Genomic DNA, 9,055 nt, shown 5'->3' on the forward strand with positions numbered 1-9,055 from the left:
AAATAAGTTTTTAAGAAGTCATCTTTTTGTTCGTGCAGGAAAACTTCGGAGGAGTTGTGTATAAGAAGGGAATTTTGTTTGTTCGAGAGCGCTGCGTAGCAGAGGCGTGGAAGAATCTAGTATTTTCGTTTCCATCGATGGCAACTCTAATCTACCCCCTCTGTTTCCAGAAGGCAATTTTTTGCTTGATACCACGTTGTAGCGGGTTAGAAATCGCAAGCCTAAGTTTCTGTTCGAGGGGAGAGAGTAGCGAATTCCTCGTTTAGGTCAAGAGCCTGGATTGCCAGCTTGCAGTTTGTTTCCCGTTGGCAGATGGGCTGTAGCGTCTTGGCCCAAGATTTTAGGGCCGATCATATTTTTTTGATGTTTTGGGCGAGAGAAGCGGCTGGATCTGCGGGAGGCCTGTTGTGGTTTTGTGAATTGGGCCGCCAGCAGGCTCTCACAATGTTGCTACAGGCTTGGAATGAAGTCCAGAAGCGTTCAAATCTAAAAAGGCGGGAAGAAGGGACGGACGTGGATATAGTGACTAGGAGTGGAACGTGATCAGAAATGAATCTAGTAAGAGAGGTTAGGTGCGAGTTGGGGAAAAGAGCATCCCAAGATAGGTTGATAAGTACCCTACCTAGACGTATTAGCGCAGGTGACAATCTTTTATTTGACCAAGTAAATTGTCTATCAAGAAGTGGGAGCTCAAGGAGAGCAAGTTGATCAATGGTGTCATTGAAGGCGCCGGCCTCCGATCGTCTGAAATTATTGTTGTTTCTCTCGTAAGGGAATCGAGTAAGGTTGAAGTCTCCGATGAGGAGCCAGGGGGATTGATTTGGAGGTTCGATCTGTTTTAGTTCGTCGAGGAATTCTAGCTTTAGGTCTCGTTGCGAGGGGGCGTAGACGTTAGTGATAAAGATGTTGTGTGGCAAGGCAAGGCATGAGAGAGTTAAGGTAGATGTAAAACGGCTGTGTTGACAATTGAGGAGCGAAAAGCAGCGTGAGTTAGTAGCCGAGAGAATTCCACCCGCAGATCCGATTGCGTCGAGGTGGTTGTTAGAGTCTGAGAAGCGTGGCAAGATTGATCTTAGTTTGATTGTATCTGGTTTTTGCAGTTTGGTTTCTTGGAGCAGAGCGATTGATGGGCGCAAGTGACTGATTTCAGAGAACACATTGGCACACTTGTCATTATATCCTAACCCGCGAACATTCCAGGACACGATAGAGTACGTTTCGTTTTTCATAATGGAAACTTAACTTGACACCTTACATAGGGGCAGTTACCCAAAAGACAACCATTTCGGTTCCTGATACACTGAGACCAACTAACAGAAGTAGGAGTGAGCAGCATTACAACTAGCATAACCTTAACATAGCAACTACGGGATGGTGCGATGCATCGGATACATGGCCAGCAATGGCCGTCACGCGAGTGGCCGATGAGGAGAGAGCACATCATGGTGATCCCAGGCCACCGGAGCCTGAAGCGATGTCCTCGACCATCTCAGGCGAGGCGCTGCAGGCAGCAGCAACGGCAGCAAGGTCCTCAGGCAAGGCCGAACCGCGAGCAGAGCCGTCGATGAACCCAGTCTCATCATAGAGACGAGCATGGATGAGAGCGTCAGAGAGATCCTTCGATGCAGCGGATAGATCGAGCTTCTTTGCCTTTGTGCGCATGGCCTTAGCGATCATGGAGGAGTAGATAGGTGGCTCAATCTCAGCCAAACGAGTGCTGCGCCTGGCATTGATGCCGGAATCGACAGCCATCTTGGCACGCCTGCTAATGCGCCTGGCCAGGCACTCGTGCGTAGGCTTAGGAGGCAGGTCCATAGGCTGGACGACAGGATCCACCGGTAAGGGAAGCGCCGAAGGGGCAGGTGGGGAGGGTGGAGGAGATGGTGTAGGTGGCTGAGGAGGCGGAGAGGGTGGAGCTGGCAGGGCGAGCATGGGGCGTGCATGGCGCGAGCGTGCAAGCTTCAGGACTGGAGAGGGGGAGCGTACGGGAGGAGTCCATGGAGCATGGACCAGCATGGCGACAGGCATGCCGTCCGCCATGACAGCAAGGATCGGGATGCCATCCAGAGGCATATCCACAGAAGGAGATGGAGGAGGGCCTGATGGCGACTCCGGCGTGCATGCAAATGGGGACATGGTCGTGGCAATGTTGCGGATCTGCGTAATGGTGGCGGGAGATAGACGAGGGTTGGATATATGGGAGGAGAGGGAGCCGTTATCCCCGTCCTTAGAGGAGAAAGGTGAGGCCCCAGAGCCATGAAGGAAGAGCGCGCGGCTCTCCAGTTTGACGATGGCGACATCGTTGTCTGGCAGGTGCACCATGAGGCAGGGGGGAAGGATGAAGTCGCGGGCTACCATGATGAGAGCGCGAATGCTAGAGTGATCACCCTGGAAGCAGTGCTGGTCGGCAGAGACGAAATCTCCAAGATGAGAGAAAAAGTACTCTGCCCCCTCAGGGTGCCAGAGCTCGTCGGGGTAGTCGAACGCCTCGATCTCGGCCATATGGATGAAGATGGTCGTGGATCTGTTATCGGCGTGTCCAGGTCGTTCGAAGAAGAGGGTATTGCCCTCATGGTGGATCGGGCCATGGCCAGTGGCCGCGAGGCGCTCCTCTGTGTTGGCAAAGGAGAGACGCGCGACGCCGTGTGCGGAGGAGGTGAGGCCGAAGGTGGGGTTGTTACGGTGATGGGCGATAGCCTGACATATGAACCGGAAGGGATTGTGCATGGGAGTGGCTAGGTGTACGTAGGCTAGGTTGTCAACCTGGCGAACCAGGCAGCTTGGAGGGACGAGGAGAGGGATGTGCGGCTCCAGGGGAGAGAAGCATGAGGCCGAAGTGGGTACAATGGCGGGTGAAGGTGGAGGAGGAGGGGCGAAGGACGGCACCGGTGGTGAGGATGAGGAGGTGTGCGGCCCGAAGATGAGCGGGAGGCGGAAGGGTGGCAGGTTACTGGTGAGGACGCAGTGGGAGCCAAACCAGATCGGCGCGCCGTCGGAACGCCTAGAACCAACCGACGAGCCGGAAGCGGTGTGGGTGCCGGTCGTGTGCGCCATTGGGCTGCATGGCGGACGCACAAAAGCGGGGTTAGTACGCAGGGAAGGGGGCATAGTAGGGAAAAAAGGAAGGTAGCGGATGGCCTTGCACCTGAAGCTCCGATGGCTGGAGCACCAGCAGCGGGAGCACCGGACGGGGTCGCGGCAGTCAGTGACAGTGTGGTCAAAAGCAAGGCACCGGAAGCACCGAGCCTTCTTCTTGCGGGTGTAGTGGTGGTGGATGTGCTTGAGGCTGGCCATCTGTGGAGGGGGGATTTATAGGCCGGAGAGGCCGATGGGTTGGAGAGGGGAGATGCAGAGACCCGAGGCGGGGAGCTTAGCAAAACCTCCCGGTAGCTGCACGGGTCTTGCCGCGACGTGGAGACCGAAGAGCTCGCAGGGCTGGCAGCAGTGGCAGTGGCGTGGCACTAGTTAATGGCAGTCTCAGGATGGAGCTGAGGGGACGGGGCGGGGAGTGCTTGCGTGCTAGTACCCGACCTACGGGAAGTGGTGCTTCGGATAATTGTTGCCTCGCGGCGGACGCCCTTTGGGTGTGCCGCTGCGGCCAAATAGCGCTTGCGGCATTGCCTCGTGGCGCTGGCACATTACGTGCCCGCTGCTATCAAGGCAATAGGCTGACGGGGGTAGGGGAGGCAGGTGGTGGAGTAGACGTGATGATGGGCGCATGCGTGTGCATGCAAGCATTGGTTTTATCATGCGGTGAGGACAGACAGGAGGGGGCTAGTGGGTCCCTTGATTCAGTGATTGTGGGGTATGATTTAGAGTGAGAATTAGCATCTGGGGGAGCAAGCTGGCCCAGCAGCCGACCAGTGGGCGGCTATGGCGACTCAGGTGGGACCGAGCCCGTAGTGATATGTGATGGATAGCGAGGGAGCGGGCCGTCCATAGCCGTATCGTTTAAAAAACTAGGTTGGTCGATGGAGGGTATAGCGCAGCCGTCGCCATGGTCTTGTTTTCTTTCTGTAGAAAGGATGCAGGGAGACGCGACGGGAGAGGCCGAGATGGATGAGAGGCACACGTGTCCCAGGCCATCGAGTGCATTGCGGTCAACCGAGGCAGCGCCAGGGGAATCCACGCATGGAACAGTGTGGTGTATCTCTGTGGACAGATGAGAGAGATCTTGTGCCAATACTTTAGTCGACGGGTGCGGCCCAAGCAAGGACGTGGAGTGGTTAGGCAGGACGGGTGCGTTCGGGTCAATAGAGTCTGGTTCAAACACGATTGGCAGCGGTACCGATCGCACTATTTGAGATGCTTGGTCAAAAGAGTCAAAGAGCTGAAGTTCAAAATTTGAAAACTGTATGGGTGCACCACGGAGGACTTCTGTTCTTACATTGACCGAGTACACATGCACTAGAAACAAGTTTGGAGCGAGCGTGACCTCGTGGAAGACATGTTGGAAAGAAAACTGGTGGTCTAAAGCATTATTAATCAGAGTTTCATTGGCGCAAACTGACTTAGAGCAGAAAACGACTCATATTGGTGTGGTGGGTTTATGAGCTAAACATGTGGTGGGTGTGGTGACAAGGCAATGGTACTTAGAGAAAATCAGCTTATTGAATGAAATGCCAGGCCGGAACAGTCGTACCTTTGCATGTGATCGCAGTGGGGCGAAAGCTGTGGAAGCCACTGGAGACACAGGTGGCAGCCGACCGTTGACGATGGCGGGTCCCAGCTGCATGGATGGCATGCACGGGAGGGAGCGTGGGGGCTCGTCGACGACGATGCGAGACGACACCGCCGATGCCCGGAGCGGCGAGGGCTGTCACGCCCAATATGCGATATTATCCTAAAGAGACTCGAAGGTCCCACCAAGGATAGAACCCCATATTGAAACGCTTTGCAAGGTGGATATCATTACATCAACATTACATAATAGATGGGGATACATACAAGAGGCATACAATGCCACATGAATACAACCTCACAATACATAAGAGCAACATCCGACTACGGATGAACACAAACAGAAACTCAAACGACATCCACCCTGCTAGCCCAGGCTGCCGACCTGGAACCTATCCCCTGATCGAAGAAGAAGCAGAAGAAGAACTCCAAAACAAGTAAACATCGCTCTCGCGTCAAGATCATCGCATAACCTGTACCTGCAACTGTTGTTGTAGTAATCTGTGAGCCACGAGGACTCAGCAATCCCATTACCATGGGTATCAAGACTAGCAAAGCTTAATGGGAAAGGAAGGGGTAAAGTGGTGAGGTTGCTGCAGCGACTAAGCATATATGGTGGCTAACATACGCAAATAAGAGCGAGAAGAGAGCAAGCAGAACGGTCGTGAAACTAGCAATGATCAAGAAGTGATCCTGAACTCCTACTTACGTCAAACATAACCCAGAAACCGTGTTCACTTCCCGGACTCCGCCGAGAAGAGACCATCACGGCTACACACGCGGTTGATGTGTTTTAATTCGGATCTGGTGTCAAGTTATCTACAACCGGACATTAACAAATTCCCATCTGCCCATAACCGCCGGCACGGCTTTCGAAAGTTTATACCCTGCAGGGTGTCCCAACTTAGCCCATGATAAGCTCTCGCGATCAATGAAGGATATACCTTCTCCCAGGAAGACCCGATCAGACTCGGAATCCCGGTTTACAAGACCTTTCGACAATGGTAAAACAAGACCAGCAAGACCGTCCGCTGTGCCGACAAATCCCGATAGGAACTGCACATATCTCGTTCTCAGGGCACACCGGATGAGCAAGACGACGGGTTGGCATAGAGCCTGGTTGCCCAGGGGGCGCCGGACATCGCTCGTTTGGACCAACACTTAAGACAAGCATTGGCCCGGGGGGGCTAAAATAAAGATGACCCTCGGGTTAATTACTCCCAAGGGAAATGTAGGTGATGGTGAGGCAAATGGTAAAACCAAGGTTGTGCCTTGCTGGAGGAGTTTTATTCAAAGCGAACTGTCAAAGGGGTCCCATAAATCACCCAACCGCGTAAGGAACACAAAATCCGGGAACATAACACCGGTATGACGGAAACTAGGGCGGCAAGAGTGGAACAAAACACCAGGCATAAGGCCGAGCCTTCCACCCTTTACCAAATATATAGATGCATTAATAATATAAGAGATATTGTGATATCCCAACATAATCATATCCGTCATGGAGCAATCTTCAACTTCACCTGCAGCTAACAACGCTATAAGAGGGCTGAGCAAAGCGGTAACATAGCCAAGCAATGGTTTGCTAGGAAGGGTGTCAAAGGTTAGAGGTTCATGGCAATTTGGGAGACTTGATGAGCAAAAGATAGGTAACGCAGCATAGCGATAGAACGAAGCAACTAGCATAGCAATGATAGTAGTGAGATCCAGGATAGCGGTCATCTTGCCTAAAATCCCGCAAGGAAGAAGATCGAGTCCATGAAGAAGATGAAGCCACGAAGACGAACCAAGCGTAGACGAACGAATCCTCACGATCGCAACGAAACGGGAACTATCGAGAAGAAGCACACAACATGGTAAACACACCACACATGAACAAGACATGATGCACAACCAAGCATGATGCATGACAAAGCTACATGAAGCTACTCATGGCAAGAGATGATGCAAACAAGAGCAACACATCAAGGCAAGTTTAAATGAGGCCGGGAACAACATATAACAATTCCGGTAAGTCCTCATATGCAAATTTCGAAATGGGTCCAGATCTGATTAAACCTTATGTTCAAGTTGTTAAACAGCAAGTTAAGATGCACCAAGATGATCTATACGAGATTCTAGTCAAGTTACATATAAAGTTCATTAGATTCGGAGCTACGACCTAGAAGATATGAGCAAAACAAGTTAAACATGGCATTGATGCAAAAGGCATACAAACATCAAGCAAACACCTAAAAAAAGGATGCAACATGATAATATGAAGCTGCATGCAAAATCAAGCAAGTTTCATATAGAGCACACTCAAAACGGAGCAACGGTTCAACACATACACTATATACAAGTTATAGCAACAATCTGTCAAAAACAGCAACTAGGCATATTGCAAGCATCAAAACAACATGCTACAACATCTCAACATAAGAACAAAAGACATGGGCATGATGTACAGGTAAAGCATAACAAAACATGAACATTGAGCTATCTTCAGAAATCACTAAAACATGCTCCAAAACACATGGCAAGATAGCAAATAATATCAGTTTCAGACTTTGCAGAAATAACATCAGGTTGCAATGTTTAGAGCTATCAAACAACATGTTACAGGAACTTATCATGGCAAACGAAGGCATTGCATGAACCTACTAATAGCATAGAACAAAAGTCCCTTACTGACCATGAGCCAAAAAGGATCAGAAGATATGATGGCACCCATGTAAACATGGCAAGTTATATGACAGATTCATACATGGCAGGAACAACGATAAGTAGGCATGTTGGTGAGCTTGTACAGCTCACCACAGAGCAATACATGGCATGGCAAGGCAACCAACAGTAAGAAGACATGTTTGTGAAGCTAAGCATGGCAAGAGCAAGTTCATAGGGTGCATGGATCACTAGCAAAACACATGGCAAAACTGATCTTAATGTTAACAGGCTGACAGCAACATTATTTAGCAACTTTGGAGCAAGGAAACAACAAGCTACAACAAGCTATAATTACAACCAGGGGCATGGATGGATAGAGCATAACATGTAGAACAAAACACCCTTAGTGAACATCTCCATATTATGCATAGAATGACTTGTAGCAGCAGGTTTACATAGCATCACAAAATAACAGATTCAGCCTAGCAAAACAGCAACAACAAGCACACTACTTAACAAGCTTGATTCACTCATCACAAGTCATTGCATGACAAGATAAGCATAACATCAGCAATAAGACATGTTTATGAAACAAACCAAGGCAAGAATAAGTTCTTAGCATGCAAGGATCAACTACAACAACCTTGGCAAAATTGAATAACATGTAAATAATCTGCCAGGAAATATTTTGTAGCAAAAGTAGAGCACGAAAATGACATGCTAAACTACTCCATAATTGCAAACAAGGGCATGAATGGATAGATCATAATCATATGTTCAAAACATCTTTACTGAAGTATCTCAAAATAAGCATGGATCCCTCTGTAGCATCATGTTTACATGGCATCAAAATAACAGCAGAACAGGGACTAAAATCAGCAACATCACGAAGCCTAGTTTACATGCTTGTGCTAGTCACCACATTGATCACAAAAATACATGGTAAGCACCTCTGTAAATAAGACATGGCATAGTTCAAAACACATGTAAACATCAACCTCATAAGATGCACACATCAAACATGACAAAAATGACAAATGAACATGTTCTGTTAACAGACAGCAGACAACATCATATAGCACTTTTGCAATGATGATTCAGGCATCAAGATGAGCTCAAATGAACATGATGCAATGGAATGAAATGAAGTACTCGTCGAGACGAACAATTTGATATGCTACACGTCCAAAACGGAGCCACGGATGCAGAGTTATGGCATGTTGAACATGGCATGAAAATATGCAATAAATTGGGGACTTAGTGGAATTTTTACCCTGCGAAAAACGTGGACGAGGACGTGCAGCGGGACAGAGTGGTACGGGTCGGGGACGACGTGTTTGGTTCAGGACCGGGTGGATCTCGTCCCACCTGGACGGATCCGGTGAGGACGACGGCGACTCCGGCGAACAACGCGGTGGCCGGAGACAGAGGAGACGACGACGATGTGGCCTGAGGGACGAGGGCGCAGGGAAGGAGAGGCGCGGGGTGGAGCTGACGAGCTCCGACAATGCGGCGGCCGGAGATGGCAAGGGCGGCGAGCTCGGAGGCTGGAGCTGTGACGTGCGGCGGTGGGTCGGGCGACATGGGCGGCGACGGGGCCCTGACGCGGGGTGCGGCAGAGGCGGCGGGAGGCGCGGTGACCGGGCCGCGCCAGATCGGTGGCGGGGTCGGCGCTGGAGGCGGCCGGTGGCAAGGCCTCCGGTGATGGCTGTGGTCGGCGGCGGCGTGA

This window comes from Triticum dicoccoides, chromosome 4B (genome assembly GCF_002162155.2).
Source record: "Triticum dicoccoides isolate Atlit2015 ecotype Zavitan chromosome 4B, WEW_v2.0, whole genome shotgun sequence".
NCBI classification, from domain to species: Eukaryota; Viridiplantae; Streptophyta; class Magnoliopsida; order Poales; family Poaceae; genus Triticum; species Triticum dicoccoides.